At 42.4% G+C, this 21,639-nt stretch overlaps 1 protein-coding gene across 3 annotated transcripts in view; it reads left to right on the top strand.

Moving 5' to 3' along the window:
- The window catches only part of TGFBR3 (transforming growth factor, beta receptor III), a 245,589-nt gene that overhangs the window by 43,604 nt on the left and 180,346 nt on the right, over positions 1 to 21,639 (top strand). The window lies entirely within an intron of this gene.

Raw genomic sequence — 21,639 nt, 5'->3', positions numbered from 1 at the left:
TAGGCTGGTTTCAAACTCCTGAGCTCAAGTGATCCTCTCTTCTTGGCCTCCTAGTGTGCTGGCATTACAGGTGTGTGCCTGACCTGTATTTACATTTTTGTCCCTGAATAAGGATTTCAAGAAAGCATTTTTGTCTTTTTCTTTATTAGCAAATGAATAGATCTTCTAGATTGAGGCGACACTCTTGACGTAGGCTGCTTGGGAGGTATTTAGTTTTGCCTATTTCGCATATTTCAATATGTAACTTTTTTTTTTTTTGAGACAGAGTCTTGCTCTGTCACCCAGGCTGGAGTGCAGTGGCCTGATCTCAGCTCACTGCAACCTCCTCCTCTTGGGTTCAAGCAATTCTTGTGCCTCAGCCTCCCAAGTAGCTGGGACTGCAGACGCCCACCACCTCTACCTCCCGGGTTCAAGCGATTCTCCTGCCTCAGCCTCCCGAGTAGCTGGGACTACAGGCGTGTGCCACCACGCCTGGCTAATTTTTTGTATTTTTAGTAGAGACGAGGTTTCACCGTGTTAGTCAGGCTGGTCTCAATCTCCTGACCTCATGATCTGCCTGCCTCAGCCTCCCAAAGTGCTGGGATTACAGGTGTGAGCCACCTCCCCCGGCCATAAATATCTTGAAAGAAAGTTGCTAGGCCTTTTTTGTTCTCATTGTTTTTTGAATGCCAGTTTATGAATTTGAACTGCCCATTCTCTATTTTTGTCTATCAGCAGTTTCATTTCGTCTCATTGAAGTGCTATTTGCCTTTTAGCCTTTGTATTACAATGGAATTGACTTAAAATCTCATTGAGAAGTAGTAGAAATGCCCCCCTGCCAAAAAAAAAGAAAAAATGACAGAGAGAGAAAGAGGGAGAGAAGCGGCTTGATGGAAAATATGCTGTTTTGATGACAAGATATTTAGTCTCACCTTGTGGGTTTTAGGCTGGGCTTTCTGCCTTCATTGATGCCTGGGTCAGACTGAAAAACACAACTGAAGAAGGCACTTTATGGGAAAGGAGTGAGTTTGATGGCCCTGTCCAGCCTTGATGAATTTGATAGTGAATCAGTTTTGCTTCAGATCTTCCTTTCCTATTTCAAGCCTTTGGGAAAATACACACACAAGTATATATATATTTGAGTTGAATACACACTCAAAGCTTTGCCGAGGTGGAAGGGACAGTAGAGTTACAGATTTTTTTTTTTTTTGATACAGAGTCTCGCTCTGTCTGTCACCCAGGCTGGAGTGCAGTGGTGCCACCTCGGCTCACTGCAACCTCTGCCTCCTTGTGTAAGAGATTCTCCTGCCTCAGCCTCCTGAGCAGCTGGGATTACAGGTGTGAGCCACCACCTCTGGCTGAATTAGAGATTTTATAATAGCATGAGGCAACTGATAAATATTTGTACAGGGGTATGGATGCCTTTTTGGTGTCGAAGTTTTTTGGTTGTTTCCCTTTTACAAAATATAGTAGATCAAATGAATGAAGAAGAAGAAGGGAAATTTTGTTTTTTTTTGAGACAGAGTCTCACTCTGTCACCCAGGCTACAGTGTAGTGGCAAAATCTTGGCTCACTGCAACCTCCGTCTCCTGGGTTCAAGCAATTCTCCTGCCTCAACCTCCCGAGTAGCTGGGACTATAGGCGCATGCCGCCACGCCCAGCTAATTTTTTGTGTTTTAGTAGAGATGGGGTTTCATTGTGTTCCCCAGGCTGGTCGTGAACTCCTGAGCTCAGGCAGTCTGCCCGCCTCGGCCTCCCAAAGTGCTGGGATTACAGGTGTGAGCCACTGTGCTTGGCCGAAAAAAAATTTTTTTATGTGCTAATATCTAATATTTTTCTCTGTAGGCCCAGCATACTTTATAAAATGATTTTTTGGGCATTCTGGATAAGCTGAATTTAGCTTATCTGGGTAGTTATAACAATGAATATTTCAAATAATTACCGTGTGTCAGGCCTCAAAGTTCTTTACATGTATTATCTTATTTCATCCTCATAAATACTCTAAGAAGTATAGATACTTTGATTATCCACAGTGTATAAGTGAGGAAATGGAAGCACAGAGAGGTGAAATAACTTTCTTAAGGTCACACAGCTAATAAATGGCAGGTGGAACTATAAACCTACTTTTACCAGGTTTGGAGATTGAGCCTTTAGGCCTCTGTGAGGAAGGATTGATTTGAAGGGCCTTTGTTCGGAAAGAATGGTAATAGGTTTGTTTTGAGCCATTTATGTCCTCCTGAAATATTAAGTGAATCATTTACTCACTGATCCCTGCTAAGTACAAAGCACAGTAATAGTCACTTAGGGATATACATGCAAAAAATGTAAGATTCATTCCCACCCCACTTTTTTTATTTTTGGAGAGATGGGGTCTTGCTCTGTTGTCCAGGTTGGCCTTGAACTCCTGACCTCAAGCGATCCTCCCACGTCGGCCTCTCAAAGCACTGGGATTAAAGGTGTGAGCCACCGTACCCAGCCACATTCATCCCTTCTTTTGAGTTGCTCATACTTTAGTTAGGCTTATAAAATATAACCATTATGACCAAATAATGAATGTATGGTGAAAGCCAAGTAAAACCCAAAGACCTCAGAGGGGTCATGAGGGGGAGCCCTGTGGGTCAGAGCAGCCAGGGACAGCTTTGTGGAAGCTCTAGATATTGAGCTCTGTCTTGAAGACTGGGCAGAGTCTAGGAAGAAGAAGGCGCTGAGTTGACCAGATGGGAAAACCTGGCCTAGTACAGAATGTGGCATTTAGGTGCTTAATTTTTTTTTTTTTTTTTTTTAATGATGACATGGAGAGCTGGTATGGAAATGTAGCAGGAGGTCTATTTGGAAAGAAGGATGGAGTAGATTATGAAAGATCTTAAATATCATAATAAGGCTTGTGGATTTTATTCTGTGGTTTGGATGCTCTCTTCTTCCATCCCTTGGAGCCAAAGGCATGCACTATTTAATCTTGGAATTCAAACGGTGGCCTCAAACAGTGAGGCTGAGTATGTAGCCTCATTAGCTTCAGACCCAGCAGTGCTCGGCTCACAGGCTGTCATTTATCAAGGGCTTGATCTGTGCCAGCTAATTTATTTTGTCTTTAGAAGACAACTCTATGAGATGGCTATTCTTATTATCATCACCTCCATTTTACAAACAAGGAAATTGAGACTCAGTTTGGTTAACAATTTGTACAAAGTCCTGGAACTACTAAGTGACAGAGTTGAGACTTGAACCTGGCAGTTTGGCTATAGAATCCAGCCCATCAACCACTAGATCCTCCTCTAGGGAGGAGACCCTCTGTGTGGGATGAATAAACCTCTTCTTGATTGATTAAATACCAGGTGAGTAGCTACCAGTGTGACATCCTGGAACCAGATTCAGCCCCTTTGGCCTCAGAAGAGACAGACATAGGTCGTCAGAGCAGAAGGACCCTCAAGTAATGGGCCTTCTTTATTTGTATTCTCACTTAACCAAAGTGGCCTTAAAGCTGTAAATTGGTGGGAAGGTGTGGAGGTCTGGTAGCAGAGGGGTGAAGGTTGTCAAAAGCCTCTTTTTGGTTATATGGCCAGAAGAGGGACAGAGCACAAGGGAGTACATAAATTGAGCCCAAGTTAGAATCATGGGAGCCTGCTTGTTCCAGCTCAATGGGTTTGTCTGGGCCTTCGGTGAAAACCTTTCTTTCCTTCTCTGCCTATGGTAGAGAGTGAATGAAGGAGGTTGGGTCCGGGTGGGTGAGGGGAGCAAGCCATATCCCAGTGTTAGTGTTCTTTTGTCAAAACTCATGCTTTTCGGCTGGGTGCGGTGGCTCACACCTGTAATCTCAGCACTTTGGGAGGCCGAGGCAGGTGGATCATGAGGTCAGGAGATGGAGACCATCCTGGCTAACACGGTGAAACCCCATCTCTACTAAAAATACTAAAACAAAATTATCTGGGTGTGGTGGCGGATGCCTGTAGTCCCAGCTACTCGGGAGGCTGAGGCAGGAGAACAATGTGAACCCAGGAGGCGAAGCTTGCAGCGAGCCGAGATCGCGCCACTGCACTCCAGCCTGGGTGACAGAGCGAGACTCCTCTCAAAAAACAAAACAAAACAAAAAAACCCTCATACTTTCCCTCCCCTCCCTTGTTCCTTTGTTATCATATAGCACTGTTGAGGGTGGAGGGTGGACTGTGCTCTTGGTGAATATGAGCTGTGTAAGGACCATAATGCCTCCTGATTGGAAATTAACTTAGGTGATTTACTTGGGTTAAAAAAAAAGAGAGAGAGAGAGAGAAAATAAATACAAGAGATTTATTGGGGTTAAAAACAAAAAAGAAAAAAGAAAAAGAAATTATCTTAGGTTATTTATTGGCCTCTTATCTTAGATCCTGTAATTTATCTAATGTAAGAAAAATGGGAAGTTTAAAAAGTAAGTGCTTGATACTATGGGCTTCAGTCTAAGTTTTGCTTTAAAAACTCTCCTATACTTGTGTTATAATATTAATATTATTGAAAATATTTGCTTTCCAGGCTGAAGTGATTCATTTATTATTCTAGTTCTGCTTTCCTTTCCTTTGTAATTTGTGATAATTGTGCTTTTCTTTTTAATGCAAAAAATGGATAAAAATAAAAACTTGAAAAGGCAAAACAAACAAACAGACAAACAAAAAAACCTCCCAACTGTTCTACACATCTTTAAAAGATACTCACTGCTGCCTCTGAGGCTTGCCAGCATTAGGCAGGGCTATGTTTCCAGGAGTTTTAATAAGGAGAAAAAGAGGCACGCATGGAGAATTCAGAGAAATCGGTTTGATTGGAAGGGCTGGACTTACCACTGGCCCTTTGTGCCAGGTCAGAGGGGTGCTGCTGAGGTGAGCTCTGCAGCAGTGCTGCTGGCGTTGTTGCCAGTGGGCTACGGGTGGAATGGCTAACTTCTTCATTCCACTGTCTCAATTCAGTGCCCAGATGTGTCCTTTTGGAAACTTGTCTGCAACCTGCACATAGATTTCTATTGAGAAACATTTCTTTCCCTCTCTACTGGATGTACCTGGAATTCCAGGTAGAGTGCACAGGAAAATCGAGATGCTTTTAGTCTGAGCTATTTTCCTGCTAAGAAAGCTCTGAACTCTTTGTGTCTATGGGAGGCAAGCTGAGATACCAGCTGGTTAATACTTAGTCTAGAATGGGACAAGCTGGCAGCCTTGGGTAGAGTCTAAACTAATAATATCATACTGTATTTGTAATCTTAAAAATGTTTTTATGACAAGTATTTCATTTGATCCTCACAGCACCCTCTGGGGGTAGGCAGGCACTATTTTCTTCATTTTCAGAAGGAGAATAATAGGGCTTAGAGAAAGTAAGTGATTTAGAAAGACAATTCAAGTCTTGGTTGGACCGGAACTTAAACATGCTTTTGCAGACAAACTGCACCAAAAAATCTTATGGTCTTTTTGTTATAGTGCATCCTTAGCACCTCTTGACAAATAAAAATTGTACATATTTATGGTGTACACCATGATGTTTTTATACATGTATACATTGTGGTGAGTAAATCAAGCTTTGTAACATATGCATAACCTCACATACTTATCATTTTTTGTGGTGAGAACACTTAAAATACACTCTCAACAATTTTCATATGTAAAATATATATTTTTTCACATTTTTATAGGGGGCTGTAGGGAGGGGGGCCTCCTCACTGTCAAGTGAGGTAGTCACAGTTTCTTTGGCAGCTCCAAGCTGGACACTGGGGGTCCTGGAGGTGGCTGTGCATGTCGGCATGTTCCTACCGCCTTGGAGGGGCACTCGATAGTTGCAGGGCATTGCCTGGTTGGTCATGATGTTGTCCTTGGTAGGGACTGAGTATTGGCCCCCATGGTGAAGGACATGACTGGCACCAGCTCCATGGCCCAGGCATTTTTGAGGAAGGCGTGAGTCCTAGAGGGGTAGGTGAGGGGGTGGATCACCTCTGCAGGAGTCATGGCCATCTTGGGCTCAGTGGTGGCAGTATCTACTATAATACCTTGTTATTAACTCTAGTCACCATGATGTACAGTCAACCTCTTGAACTTATTCCTCCTGCCTAATTGAGATTTTGTATATTTGACCAACATGTCCTCAGTCCTTCCACCCCCACTCCCCAACCTCTGGTAACCACCATTTTACTGTTTCTATGAGTTTGACTTTTTTTTTTTTTTGCCGGAGGGATGGAGTCTCACTCTGTCAACCAGGCTGGAGTGCAATGGCATGATCTCAGTTCACTGCAACCTCTGCCTCCCAGGTTCAAGTGATTCTCCTGCCTCAGCCTCCCGACTGGGACTACAGGTGCGTGCCACCACACCAGGCTAATTTTTGTATTTTTAGCAGAGATCGGGTTTCACCATCTTGGCCAGGCTGGTCTTGAACTCCTGACCTTGTGATCCACCTGCCTCGGCCCCCAAAAGTGCTGGGATTACAGGCGTGAGCCAACACGCCCGGCCATGAGTTTGGCTTTTTAAGATTCCGCATATAAGTTTGATCATATACGATATTTGTCGCTCTGTGCCTGGCTTATTTCTCTGAGCATAATATCCTCCATGTTCATCAGTGTTATTGCAAATGACAGGATTTCCTTCTTTTTTAAGACTGTATAGTATTCCACTGTGTATATATACATTTTCGTTATTCAATTTATTCATTTATCCTGTACTTGAAAGAGAAATCCTGGATTTGAGTTAATGGCCTGTGAACCTCAGAGGTGGTTCTGCCATAGTTATCTCCTGTCTGCCAATCAAATGATCAAAGCCTGTAAACTCATAAGGGCAGGAAGGCTGGAGGGTGCCGGCAGGGGGCTGCCACCAGGGAATGTAAGGATAGAACATGGATAGGCTCAAAGGTTCAAAGCAAACTGAAAAAAAGCGCCCCCGCCCCCTCGACTTTTTTCTTTTTTTTTTTTTTGCCAAACCTTAGGTCTTAGAACATAGCTAATTGATTTGGTCTGTGATTATTATTGTTTTTAGCTGATTATTTTATCTTATTTTTATTTTTTTTTTTTTTGAGACAGGGTCTCACTTTGTTGCCTGGGCTGGAGTGCAATCGCACAATCATGACTCACTGCAGCCTTGACCTCCCAGGTTCAAGCCGTTCTCCCTCCACAGCCCCCGAAGTAGCTGGGACTACAGGTGCATGCCACCATGCCTGGCTAATTTTTGTGTTTTTTTTCTGTAGAGGTGGGGTTCCACCATGTTGCCCAGGCTGGTTTGGAACTCTCTTGAGCTCAAGTGGTCCACCTGTGTTGGCCTCCCAAAGTGCTAGGATTACAGGTGTGAGCCACCATGCCCGGCCTTTAGCTGGTTATTTTAACCAGTTTTGTGTTTAATTCTGCTTCTTGATGCACAAGGAAAGGACACATTGTCAAATGTGATCCCAGTTGTCACCAGAGCGCCAAACTTTATTTTAAAGAGCAAAGAACTGCTATTAAAAGACCTAGAGTGGCATGGTGGTGACTGCCTGTAATCCCAGCTACTGGAGAGGCTGAGGCAGGAGAATCGCTTGAACCTGGGAGGCGGAGGTTGTGGTGAGCTGAGATGGCACCACTGCACTCCAGCCTGGGCAACAAAAGCAAAACTCCGTCTCAAAAATAAAAGACCCAGAGTGGATAGGGTAGCCTGCATTTTAGAGTGTATTCCCTTTGAGGATATTGTGCATAGCCAAGTGTGATGAAGCACCTCCCTGTCTACCTTCTCCATTAGATTTTTCTGCAGAAACTGCATGTGCATGCATGCACGTGCACACACAACACACATGCGCACGCGCACACACACACACACACACACACACACACGGGAGTTGAGGCAGTAGTTGAGAGAAAGGTGAGTTCATTTCTCAAAGAGTCCCTTGCCCTGTATGGACCTGTGTGTGTGTGTGGAGGTGGGGTGGATAGCCTAATGCAAGGCCTTTTACTTTTTTTTTTTTTTCTGAGACAGGGTCTCACTGTTGCCCAGGCTGGAGTGCAGTGGCACAATATCTCAGCTCACTACAGCCTTGACCTCCCGGGCTCAAATGATTCTCTCACCTCAGCCTCTTGAGTAGCTGGAACTACAGGCATACGCCACCACACCTGGCTAAGTTTTATATTTTTAGTGGAGACGAGGTTTCGCCGTGTTTTCCAGGCTGGTCTCAAACTCCTGAGCTTAAGCAATCCACCTGCCTTGGCCTCCCAAAGTGCTGGGATTACAGGCTTGTAAGCCACCGCACCTGGCCCTTTTTATCATTTTTCAAGGAGAGTTTACTAATAGCTAGTTGGGCAACTGAATGTGCATATAGTGGAGGGGAGGATGTTTACCAAGAATGAGTAAGATTATTCCTAGATTTGACGTTAGCCAAGTCAAGAGAATCCAGGTTTCTCTTTGCTTTGCATCTTTATCGTAGGCTGTATAACTGCCACCCAGCTTTCTGGATTTCTGATTGATTTGGATTATTTTAGGACAGCAGTGATGGTGTGTTTTATAGTGATCAACACTTCCATCAAGACGCAGCTTTATCTATATGTGCCTACACAGCTGTTTAATTGCTAAAAGCTTATCCTTGCGTACGGTTGTGTATATAGGAAATTAGACTTTCTCAGCTTGTTTGCTTTGGTAATTAATCCAACTCTGGGGGTGTCTTTATCACCCCATAGAGCTCTGAGCACGCTGATTTTGGAAGTGTAGGAGCAGGGAGTGTTCTGGGAAGTGTTCCGGGAAGTGTGCCAGCGAGAGGCCTTCCTTTAGGACTGACCCTGCTCGGCACCGAGGCGCATGATTGGCCCATCGCGCACCACATCCATGGGAGCCACCGACTTTCATTTTCTTTAAAACAATCTCTGCCAGAATGGCCTAAAAAACATCTGTCCTGAACTTCAAAGTCACATTTTTGTTTTCTGAGAGGGCACTGTCAATCAGGTGGAGTTCTAGGGGCTGAAAAATGCCCTAGCTCTTGGAATGTTCCTTCCAAGGAGTAGAAGCAGGTGTTCTGGGGACTGAAGCCCAGCTATTCCCCTGCCCTCCCTTGCCAGCTCTTAAAAATCTTTCAAAAAAATCTACAGTGTAATGTGGAAAATTTTACTACCTTCAAAGGAAAATGTTGATTTAAAAAATTATTTTTAAGTTACTCTCTTCGTTGGCAATGAGGGGAACCATATATGGCAAAAGGAAAAAGTCTTGATAAAATTGCTCTGTATTCTTTGTTTTGCTTCCTTTTGTCCTCATATGCCTGAGTAACTGTGTCCTAGTCCAGAATATTGACTAGGGCCATCTGAGTAACACCTCCCTTCCTTCCTACTCTCCTACCCCACCCACAAGGATACAGGATACACAGGTAGCATAGGCCTCAAGGGAGGGCAGAGGTTCAGCCTCTGGAGTCAGCCCCTGCTCTGCTTTTTTTTTTTTTTTTTGAGACAGAATCTCGCTCTGTCACCCAGGCTGGAGTGCAGTGGCGCGATCTCCACTCACTGCAAGCTCCGCTTCCCAGGTTCACGCCATTCTTCTGCCTCAGCCTCCCTAGTAGCTGGGACTACAGACGCCCGCCACCGTGCCCGGCTAATTTTTGTATTTTTAGTAGAGACGGGGTTTCACCGTGTTAGCCAGGATGGTCTCGATCTCCTGACCTCGTGATCCGCCCGTCTCGGCCTCCCAAAGTGCTGGGATTACAGGCGTGAGCCACCGTGCCCGGCCCTGCTTTTTTATTTATTTGTTTGTTTATTTATTTATTTATTTGTTTTTTAGATAGGGTCTTGCTCTGTCACCTAGGCTGAAGTGCAGTAGTACAGTCTTGGCTCACTGCAGCCTCAACCTCCTGGGTTCAAGAGATCTTCCTGCCTCAGCCTCCTATGTAGGTGGGACTACAGGCACGTGGCACCACACCTGTCTAATTTTGTGATCTTTTATAGAGATGACATCTCACTGTGTTGCCTAGGCTGGTCTCAAACTCCTGGCCTCCAGTGATCTGCCCACCTTAGCCTCCCAAAGTGCCAGGATTACAGGTATGAGCCACCGTGCCTGGCCTCCGTGCTGTGTTGTTTTCATTATTGACCCCACTGGACTGCTACAGCATTTTCCTGTGACGAACTTTTCCAGTGGGATGCACCTGTGCATGACAATTATGTTGTTAAATTGCTGAAAGTTAAAGTTATAATACTACATGGTGAAGCAAAATGCTGTATAGCTCCTGCCCACCCTTATCTTTTCCTTTTGAGTTAGAGGACAGAACCACTTATCATTTTGCCTTTTCTTTAAACTTTGAAATAACTACTGTGTTTTAGATGAAGACTTGTAGTCTGGTCAACTTTGAGTACCTCCTAAGATTCAGGTACTTTGCTAGCTTCTGAGGCACAGAAAGGGGAGAGATTTTGGAGTTAGTGCAAAGAATGAGTTTTTTCATCTTTTTCTAATACAGTTAAGTTTCCCAAAGTGTTAATTGATTGATTGATTTAACAAGGATTTACTGAGTACCTATTGTATTTCAGACACTATTCCAAGTGTTGGAGAGATAGCAATAAACAAAACAGATAAAAATCCTTGTCCTCTTGAAGCATGTCTCTAGTGGAGAGAGACCAGATACAAACAAACAGAATGCATATTTCAGCAGGTTCCACGAATAAAAAGCAAAGTGGTTAGGGATTGTTAGCGGGGATTGCAATTTGAAGTAAGGTGATTAGGAAGGGCCTCACTAGGAAAATGACATTTAAGCAAAGGTTTGGAGGAGGTGAGCTAAGTGGATATCTGGGGAAAGAGCATTCCAGGCAGCAGGAAAAGAAAGTGCAGAGGCCCTGTGGTGGAAGTTTGCTTGAAGTGCTCAGGCGACAGCAGGTGGGCCACGTGGCTGCTGGAATGGGAAGTCAGAGAGTTAACTGAGGGGTGGGAGAGGGTGCGGGTGTGTATAGCCCGGGGCATTGTAGGCCATCATAAGGTTCTCACTCTGAATGACACTGAGCCATTGGAGAGTTTGAGCAGAGGAATGATATGATCTGGAGGATGTCTTAACAGGACCACTCTGGCTGCTGGGTTGAGAATAGACTGTTGGGCAAAGGTGGATTTGGAGATAGTGGCAAGAGATAATGGTGACCAGAACTGCTTATTAGAAGGAAGAACCCTTGGGAGTCATATGCTTAAGAAATTCAGAATGATGCTTTTGTAATTTTTTCCTCAACCTATTCCTTTTGAGGAGGAAAGTGGATAAAAATGTATTTCTCATATCAGTGGAATACTGTGCTGTAACCTAATATTAAAGATAATTACATCTATAGAACTGCAAAAGCTGAATCTTAAAACACAAAACAATCCCGCAAACCATCTAAAGAAAATCTCTTTGTGTTGTGAATGAATGTCCTTGAAAAATCGTCGTCTTAATAGCCTGAACCCTCTTTTCCTTGCTTGCTTACCCTCCTGATTTCCAAGTCTTGCTCTTTTCATTTCTCAAGGGGCCTGTTTTTCAGGATCATGAGTTTTGAGGGTCTCACCACCTTTTGCAGAAGTGCTTCTTACAGTGTGGTAAATTACAGTTTTAAAGAAATACAGTTGCATCCAGCTTTACATAGTAAATGTTTCTGAGTTGTGTGTCAACCTATTTTTATAAGTTAAACTACATATTAAATGTGAGCAAGGAGCATGATACAGCAGATTTTTTTCTATAAAGAAAATCACTTTAAAATACATTTTATAAGAAGGATATTCATAGTGGTTTTGCCAGAGGTGGAATATACCATCTTGTTTATGGAATAGGAAGTTTTGCTTTTGGAGTTTGAAGTTATAAACAAATATTAGGCTAGTGCTTTCTTAAACTTAGTATGCATGAGAATCCAGACCCAGGGATCTTGTTAAATGCAGATTCTGTTTTAGTAGGCCTTAATGGGTCAAAGACTGTAGATTTTTAACAGGCTCATAAGATGCTGATGCCGCTAGTCTGAGGACCACATTTGACAGCATAGGTCATCTGTTTTCTCAGTGCACAAATTGTAACACAGAAACTGCAAACACCTAGACAATTTCTTAGTGCCATGAAAGGGAGCTTGATTCTAGCATGCCTTTACAACAGCTACCTTGAACACCTTTGGTAAACTTGCTTGGGTCAGAGGGATCCATGTGCTGGAGAGGAAATTGGTTTGAGGCGTTGAGTTCCACAGATGCCTTTAGCTCTCTGGCTGTAAGTGTGGTGCACCTGCAGAAACCAGGTGCATCTTCATTAGCTGGGGCTACACCTTGACATAATCCTAACAGTTGTTAAAGAAGGAATTCTCTCCCCCACCCCCATTTCTTCCTTTTGTGTGCCTCTTTTGCCTTGTCACATTTCTTGCCTTGTGACTTAGTAGACCAAGGTAGGAGATTCGTGTTGGGTCACTGAGGGTGGGGACATTGGTCCAAGAAGCCGTGGCCAAGGGACTCTTAGGTAATGAGAGTTAGCGACTAAAAGTTAAAAGTTGAATATACCTCATTTCAGTTAGAAGGGTTCTAATTTTCTAGTTCAGTTTTCCCCCATTGACTTCCTAATTTATTCTTTTTTTTTTTTTGAGTTGAAGTTACGCTCTTGTTGCCCAGGCTGGAGTGCAATGGCACGATCTCGGCTCACTGCGACCTCCGCCTCCCGGGTTCAAGCGATTCTCCTGCCTCAGTAGCTGGGATTACAGGCATGCATCACGACGCCTGGCTAATTTTGTATTTTTAGTAGGAATGGGGTTTCTCCATGTTGGTCAGGCTGGTCTTGAACTCCCAACCTCAGGTGATGTGCCCATCTTGGCCTCCCAAAGTGCTGGGATTACAGGCACAAGCCACTGCGCCACTGCGCCTGGCCCTAATTTATTCTTATAATGAGACTCCAGGCTAGAGTTTTAAAAAAATTAACATTTTTTAGAAGGGAAAAATTTCTGTAAGTTGTAATCGATGTTTATTAAGCACCCTGACACCGTATTTATTGTAAGTGGGGTTAAGACTGAGAATATTTAAGCTCTGTGCCTGAAAAGTTGTGTTTTAAAATAACTTTTATTTATTTACATTGCCATTGAGTAGTTTATAAGGTTTTCTGATTTGCTTTCTCCGGCCTCATCACTGTTGTTGCAGGGCAGCGTACAATCTACATACAGCTCTGGAGCTTGCAGCAAGCCTCAGGTGGTGGTCATTCTGCTTTTGAAATTGAACCAGAAAAGTCCTGAGGAATGTAACAATGTTTTTTCTTTTTGCCCCCCTGCTAGCTTTTTTCTAGTCCTCCCAAAAATGTGTTTATCTTGCTGTCCATGCATGTGGAGCAGTCTGGAATTCTGTGTGGCATTAGATAGTGAAAAAAATAGATTTCCCACATGACTGAGGTTATGGGAGTGAGAAATCTTGGATTATGCAAGGACTGTTTGATTGGAAGAAGGACATTTTGAGATAAGGTTTATTCTGAGATATAGTTAAAAAAAAAAAAAAAAACCTAGTATACAACTTTTTTTTTTTTTACTAAACCAGTCCTTTTTGGGGGTGACAGGATGGGGTGTGGACTAGAAGCAATACCAAACTTTTAAGTGTCACATCTTCATTTGGAGGAAAAAAATGTCTTCAGGGTGAAAGAACAGCTTGAATGCAAAAAGCCTGATAGTTACATAATTTGAGAGTAGGGTCTGGCATATTATAGAGGACCCCAAGAGCCTGATCCAAGCAGCCTGCCATTTTCATCACCCTAGGATTATCTGTAAGGACAACTTTACTGTCTGTCACCTGCCAGGTCTCAGCCTGGCCCTTGTGAGTGCCAGGAAGTTTGTGTCCTCTGTTTTGCCAAGCTTAATTAGCTCTAGAAATACCCTCTCAAAGGCTGTCTGGCAGTGTTCCATTAATGGTATGGGGTGAATTCAAAAGCACTAATTAATTGTTAGATTATTTGCAAAGCCCATGCTGAAAAACCTAATGCCTGCAGGAGAAAGTTGGCAGAGAGACAGTACAGAGATTAGCCTGGACCTTACCCGGCTCAATTGCCTTTTTGGAGTTTGGCCAAGAGGGGAGTTGCTTTTCTTTTTGGAAAAGTGCTTGTGGCCATATTGTTTTCTAAATTGCCAGTGTACTGCTCTAGGCTCTCAGTGAGGGAGCTCATATGGACCCTTGCAGACCTAGAGAGCCCAAAGAGCATCTTCAAGAGGTTTGTTTATTTTTGTTTTGTGAGAGAAACACAATTGTTTAACATTCATTAACTAAATAAATACTTCCCAGGGGCCTCTTCTTAAATAGAGGAAAAGGAGCTCTAGTTTGTTGTGAAACAATTCAGGTTTTAAGTGTTAAATGTTCGAAGGAGCCAGAATCAGGGCTTTAAATAGTTTTTTCTTCTTAAAACAAATCAGGTTTCTCATTTCTTCTGTTTAGGTGGCCCAGGTCAGCAAAAAGTGAATTTTCCAACTGCTACTGCAGTTGGAAGATGCTATTTAAAAAAATCTCAATTTGAAATCAAGTGCATGCCAATTTAAGGTCAGGGTATACTATATGCAGGAAGGGAAGAAACAGGTAAACAGGTTTGCATTATTTTGCTACATTTGACATAGAATGATAACACCTAGAATTAGCTCAGCTTGACAAATTGTGGACAAATAATAGAAGTCCCTGTCCCTCATAGATGAGAGAGATTTGAGGCTTTTGGAGCCAAGTGCCAGTTTCTGTTGACTCGGAGGGCAAGGGAGACAGCAGAAGATGAAAGTACAGAAGGATATTTCAGACTTATCTAAAAGCCAATTGAGTGTTATATAAGGGAGCTGTGTGTAGCTCTGTTTGAAAACATCCATCCACAAATCTTCCAGTTCCTGGGCCTGGCCCTGCCTCCTATTGACAGCCCTCAGTGTCTTTTTCTTGTCCTTTTGGGCTTGAGCAACATGTGAGTAAGTACTTATGTACAAATCCCAGACCAAATCTTACTTTATTAACATGATTCAGAAGAAAAGAATTCTAATGAAAAATTTCAGAGGACTGTGCTGAAACATTTCGTGATATTGTCAGATCTCCCTGAACTCAGGAAAGGCCCCCAAAAATCTATTATTTCTGTTTATTACTCAACTTGGAAAAAGCTTACAAGAATGCCTCAGGAGAGTATGCACTGGTTGAGGAATTTATTCCTGAGTGTACAGCATCCCCTACGTTTACTCTGTGTGAGGCTGGCTGTCCTGAAACCCTGGGCAACCTGCCTCCTCCTCAGCCAGCAGGCCTAGAGTAGCAGCTTAGTATTTTTAACCCTTTCTGTCAGATGATTCCCAGCCAACTTTATGAGTTGATAGAAACACAGATCTGAGAGCTGTGAGGAATTATGAAAGCCTTTGAACTGACAAAAGACACAGATTTTTCTTTACTGCTTTATTATGTTTAAAAGGTCTCATTATGCTTTTATTTTGGAGAGTTAATTCTGTATAACAATGTCAAGACCTACTTGTATATCCCAGTTAGGTTGTGAGATACCATGAATAATGTTACAACTAATAGTTAAATTGAAGACTTTAAATGATTTTCCTCAAAAAGATAAAACAAAATTCTAGGTTACCCTTTCTAAAATAACTATGGTTATTTGCGTTTAAAAATATTTCAAAGGGAGAAAGAGGGGTTAGAATTACAAGAGATAGAATGAAAAGTGCTCATAATTTGTTGCCTGTAGTATCTGTTCTACTATTCATGAACATGGTACACCCATTCATTTATTTAGGTTTTCCTTCATTTCTTTCAGCACTGCTTTTGTAGTTTTCACTAGTTTATTTTGAAGACTCTAGTGTGTCCAAATGTGAACAGGATTCATCATGTCTGTCTTATTAAATTGTGTTTGAGAACCTCTGTTTTAGAGCTGTAATTCTCTCTGTTTTAGAGCTGTAATTCTATCCTCTTCAATCTACTCTTCATTAATCATGATGAAAACTGATATTCCTTTTGACTTTCCTGGAGGGTGAGCTCAGGGATGTGTAACTAAGGCCACTTGCTAAAGTGAGTTACTGGCCTGGCTACCTTTGCTCTAAGTTGTAGGAACTGAAAGCTCAGTGTGTACTGTAAAAAATATGTTCTTTAAGGCTTAAGGCTAATGTTGCTGAGCAAGAGATGTAGTAAAATGAATATCCCTGTTCCTTTGGACTAGATGTCAGAGTTAGAGGCAGTTTTGGAACCCAAAGATAGGATGTTGTACCTTTTCATCAGGCCATTGGGCTTTCCCAGCAGAGTTTCACTCGAACAGAGTCACTCCAGTGAACTTTCGTTTTGGACTTGTAACAAAAGGATTTTGTAGAGATTTTACTCTCTGAATGTGGGTAATACCTGAGGGCTTTATGAAGATGAACAGTAACTTTGTTGGGTTTCTGCACTTTTATTTAGGGAAAGTAATTCTCCACTGCAATGTCAAGAGTGGTCTTGACAGAGACGCATGAAAAGTCAGATTGTGCAGTAGTTGTGACCTTGGGTTTTGGATTCAGGCACACAGGTTCAGGTCCAGATCATAGGCTGTATGACCACAGACTCAGTGTCCTCATTTGTAAAATTGAAGTATCAGTAGTTCCTATCTCAATTGCGTTCTTGTGAGGATTATAGATGAGATAATGCATATAAACCAGAGGATCATGTTTATTTTAAATGAAACTATTGGAAATAGTATGCTTTGAAAATGTTACCATAGCACTTACCTAGTTTGGGCTGCTATAACAAAGTCACATGTAAGTCACCCATAGATTGACTGTCTTAAAAACAACAGAAATGTGTTTTTCTCACAGTGCCGGAGGCTGTAAGTCTGTGATCAAGATGCCAGCATGATTAGGTTCTGGTGAGGGCCTCTTCCAGACTGTAGACTGATGACTTTTCATTGTATCCTCACGTGAAAGTCTCAAAAAGACAAACTAGAGAGTTCTCTGGAGTCTCTTTTAAGACACTCATACCATTCACGAGAGCGCTGTCCCTATGACCTAATTGCTCCACCTGTTAGCATGTCCCATCTCCTAATACTATCACACTGGGGTTAGGATTTTAACATACAAATTTTAGGGAGATACACATTCAGTCCGTAACACATGGTGAACATATTTAATCAGTCTTTTAAGTTGCAGTTCTATTATTCAGGCATATTTTTGGTACAAAAATTAGATCTGATCCTGAAATATAATGTTGCTGTTAAACAGACTTTGTTGATACCCAGTTTCTTTATTTTCCATCTGTTTTACTTACAGCAGTATAGTAGGAATACCACAGTGGTATAATGGGAATGATGAAGTTGGGAGAGGATGTGAATAAGAAGCACTCTTCCCCCCTACTTTTTTTTCTTTCTTTTTTTTTTTTTTTTTTTTTTTGGAGATCTGAGTCCCAGTTTTGTGGTTTGCAAAGCTTTTGTTGCCTTATCTATACAATACTGCGAATTATACCTATTCCTTTGATTTGATGAGGATAAAATACATGTAAAACAGCCAGAAGTTTATGGCACATAGTAGTAGGTCTTCAAAAAATTAATGTATATTTAGAGAATCTATATATTTAGGAAAAGAGGGGGAGAGAGCTAGAACAACCTTATGATGGGCAGAATGCAATTGCTGTTTAGCTTTGTGCTCCCAATGGAGAAAAGGCAGGTCGGGGAATATCCTTGGGAGATGGCTGAGGAGCTGTTGGCTGAGCCAGGTAGATTTGAACTGGGCACCTGGATGGAAAAGACCTTGTTTTATTTTGAGGTAGTGACTTGGTCTTTAACTGGAAGTTACAGGGTAAAGATGAATCCTCAAGAACGGTGGCGGTGCCGAGGATCAGGACCAGTGGGGGGACAGGAGAACCCAGGTGCAGTGGATTGAGGCTGTGTATTGGTAGTTTTCCTCATCTGTATGGTACCTCTAGGCTCAATCCCAGTCTAACCACCCTATTTAAAATTGGAATCCGTCTCTAACCACAGAAACTCCTGTTCCTTCTTATCTTGCTCTGTTTTTCCTCGTAGCACTTCTCACCTCAAAAGCTGTTTGTAATTTACTTATGTTTATTATTTATCTTCCTCCACTAAAATGTAAGCTGCGTGAGAGTCAAGTTAGTTTTGCTTTTGCTCTGGTGCAGCTTTTTCTTTTTTCTTTCTCTCTCTTTCCTTCTTTCCTTCTCTCCTTCTTTCCTTCTCTCCTTCTCTCCTTCTTTCCTTCTCTTTCTTCCCCTCCCTCCTTCCCTCCCTCCCTCCCTCCCTTCCTTCCTTCCTTCCTTCCTTGTCTTGCTCTGTCACCCAGGCTGGAGTGTAGGGGCACATTCTTGGCTCACCAAGTGACATCTCACCTTAGCCTGTTGAGTAGCTGGGGCCACAGGGGCACGCCACCATGCTCGGCTAATTTTTTGTATTTTTTGATAGAGATGGGGTTTCACTGTGTTTCCCAGGCTGATTTCGGACTCCTGAGCTCAAGCAATCCACCTGTCTCCCAAAGCATTGTGATTACAGGTGTGAGCCACCCCAGCCGGCCTAAAACTAATTTATTTATTTATTTTTTTAATTTTTTTCGAGATGGAGTCTTGCTTCATAGCCCAGGCTGGAGTGCAGTGGTGTGATCTCAGCTCACTGCAACCTTCACCTCCCAGGTTCAAGTGATTCTCCTGCCTCAACCTCCTGAGTAGCTGGGATTACAGGCCCACACCACCATGCCTGGCTAATTTTTGTGTTTTTAGTAGAGATGGGGTTTCACCATGTTGATCAGGCTGGTCTCGAACTCCTGACCTCGTGATCTGCCCGCCTTGGCCTCTCAAAGTGCTGGGATTACAGGTGTGAGCCACTGCGCCTGGCCAACTATTTTTATAATAATTCCATGATTGGGTTAACACTGCTCTAATTGTATAAGAGTGATATTGGATTCACAATAGCAAAGACTTGGAATCAACCCAAATGTCCATCAGTGACAGATTGGATTAAGAAAATGTGGCACATATACACCATGGAATACTATGCAGCCATAAAAAAGGATGAGTTTGTGTCCTTTGTAGGGACATGGTCACAAGAGCACAAAACCAAACGCCGCATGTTCTCACTCATAGGTGGGAACTGAACAATGAGATCACTTGGACTCAGGAAGGGGAACATCACACACCGGGGCCTATCATGGGGAGGGGGGAGGGGGGAGGGATTGCATTGGGAGTTATACCTGATGTAAATGACGAGTTGATGGGTGCTGACGAGTTGACGGGTGCAGCACACCAACATGGCACAAGTATACATATGTAACAAACCTGCATGTTATGCACATGTACCCTAGAACTTAAAGTATAATAATAATAATTAAAAAAAAAAAAGAGTGATATTGGATAAAACTGCTGGTTACTTAGCAGGAATCAAGGCAGTACTTCACTGGCACACACTTGCAGTAAAACATCTGCCAGTTTCCTTTAAGAGTGTTATAACCCTCAGATACATGTCTTTTCCTTATTCTATATGGTAAAATGGGACGTATGTATGTTGCATTTCTACATTCCAAAGTGTGATGATTTTCTTTAGGAAAAGCACTGTGCAGTTGTTTGAGTTGTGAGCTGATCTGGTCTGGTTTTCATGAAACACCATTTTACGTGAAATAATGACTGACAGACAATTGATGGTTATCCAGACTTCAGTATTGGCAGACATTTTTGAAAATGAACAAAGTGAGCTGGGCGCAGGGGCTCACGCCTGTAATCCCAGCACTTTGGGAGGCCAAGGCAGGCGGATCACCTGAGGTCAGGAGTTCAAGACCAGCCTGGCCAACATGGTGAAACCCCATCTCTACTAAAAATACAAAAATCAGCTGGGTGTGGTGGTATGTGCCTGTAGTCTCAGCTACTCGGGAGGCTGAGAATTGCTTGAACCCAGGAAGTGGAGGTTACAGTGAACTGAGATGGTGCCATTGCACTCTGACCTGGGCAATAAGAGCAAAACTCCATCTCAAAAAAAAAAAAAAAAGAAAAAGAAAAAGAAAATGAACAAAGTGAACCTGTTAGTTCAAGGAAAACAACAGTATTTGTTGCCAATAATAAAATTTCATTTTTTACACAAGTTAAAATTTTGGAAAACTTACATCCGTCACCATGATTGTGACGGTTTCTCAATGGTTAAATACTTTTCTGATGAGATCAATGGAGATATTAACAAATGTGATTTTTAAAATATTATATAATGAAATATGTCTTATTCGGCAGTAAACCATTATTGTCCAGATGACCAATGCATGATGTTACAAAATCATGCATGATATTACAAAATCATGCATTGGTAAAATATTCCACATCTTGAGAGTACAAGATAGAACAATTTTTTTTTTTTTGATGGAGTCTTTCTTTGTTGCCCGGGCTGGAATGCAGTGGCATGATCTTGGCTTACTGCAAACTCTGCCTCCTGGGCTCAAGTGATTCTCCTGCCTCAGGCTCCTAAGAAGCTGGGACTTCAGGTGCATGCCACCATACCCAGTTAATTTTTTTTTTTTTTTTAAAGTAGAGATGGGGTTTCATCATGTTGGCCAGGCTGGTCTGGAACTCATGACCTCAGGTGATCCACCTGCCTGAGCCTCCCAAAGTGCTGGGATTACAGGTGTGAGCCACTGTGCCTGGCCAAAGCAAGTGATTTTTAAAAATTTTTTATTTTGACATAATTTTTGACTGACAGAAGGGTTGCATAAGTAGTACAGAGTTTCTTTAGACTTATCACTCAGCCTTACCTTATGAGGACATCTTACATAACCAACGTACAATTTTCAAAACTGAGAAATTAATATTGTTATAATATTAACTAAAGTATAATATTTATTAAGATTTCACCAGTTTTTCTATAAATGTTCTTTTTATGGTCCAGGATCCAACCCAGGATCTCACACTGCATTTAGTCACCTTGTCTTCTTAGCCTCCTCCAAGCTGACAGTTTCCTGGTCTTTCAGTGACCTTGACACTTTGGGAACTACTGGAGAATGTTCCTCAATTAATTTTTTTCCTGACATTCTCTCAGGATTACGTTGAGGTTATGTGTCATTTGGAAGAATACCACAGAGGTGATGTCCTCTTTTCAGGGCATCAAATCGGGGATATATTATGTTGATAGGAATTATTACTAGTGATGTTAACCTTGATCACTTGGCTAGAGTAGTGTCTGCCAGAATTCTCTGGTGTAAAGGTACTATTTTTCACTTTGAAATTACTCGGTATTTTGGGGAAAGCAATGGATTTTAACGTTACGGAGTATGAAAAATTTATTATGTAATTCAGATGCTACATTGCAACTAAACTTAAGAAATGATTATTTGTTGAGTTTAGATGTAATAGCAAAGAAGAAATAACCACAAGTATGTAAAAAGACTTAAGATTTGGCCGGGTGTGGTGACTCACACCTGTAATTCCAGTACTTTCACAGGGTAAGGTGGGAAGATTGCTTGAACCCAGGAGTTTGAGACCAGGCTGGTCAACACAGTGAGACCGCATCTCTACGAAAAATTCAAAAATTAGCCAGGCATGGTGGTGTGTGCCTGTGGTCCCAGCTACTCAGGAGGCTGAGGCGGGAGTATCTCTTGAGCCTGGGAGGTCAGGACTGCAGTGAGCCATGTTCACACCACTGCATTCTAGCCTGGGTGACAGAGTGAGACCTTGTCTCAAAACAAAAAACAAAAACAAAACAAAAGAAAAAACAACTTAAGATTTGAAACTTCCTTTTTTTTTTTTTTTTTTTTGAGACGGAGTCTTGCTCTGTCGCCCAGGCTGGAGTGCAGTGGCCGGATCTCAGCTCACTGCAAGCTCCGCCTCC

The sequence above is a fragment of the Mandrillus leucophaeus genome, unplaced genomic scaffold (assembly GCF_000951045.1).
Source record: "Mandrillus leucophaeus isolate KB7577 unplaced genomic scaffold, Mleu.le_1.0 Scaffold1001, whole genome shotgun sequence".
Classification (NCBI taxonomy): Eukaryota; Metazoa; Chordata; class Mammalia; order Primates; family Cercopithecidae; genus Mandrillus; species Mandrillus leucophaeus.
Note: the sequence above shows the minus strand (reverse complement) of the source record. Positions and strands in the feature narration are given on the sequence as shown.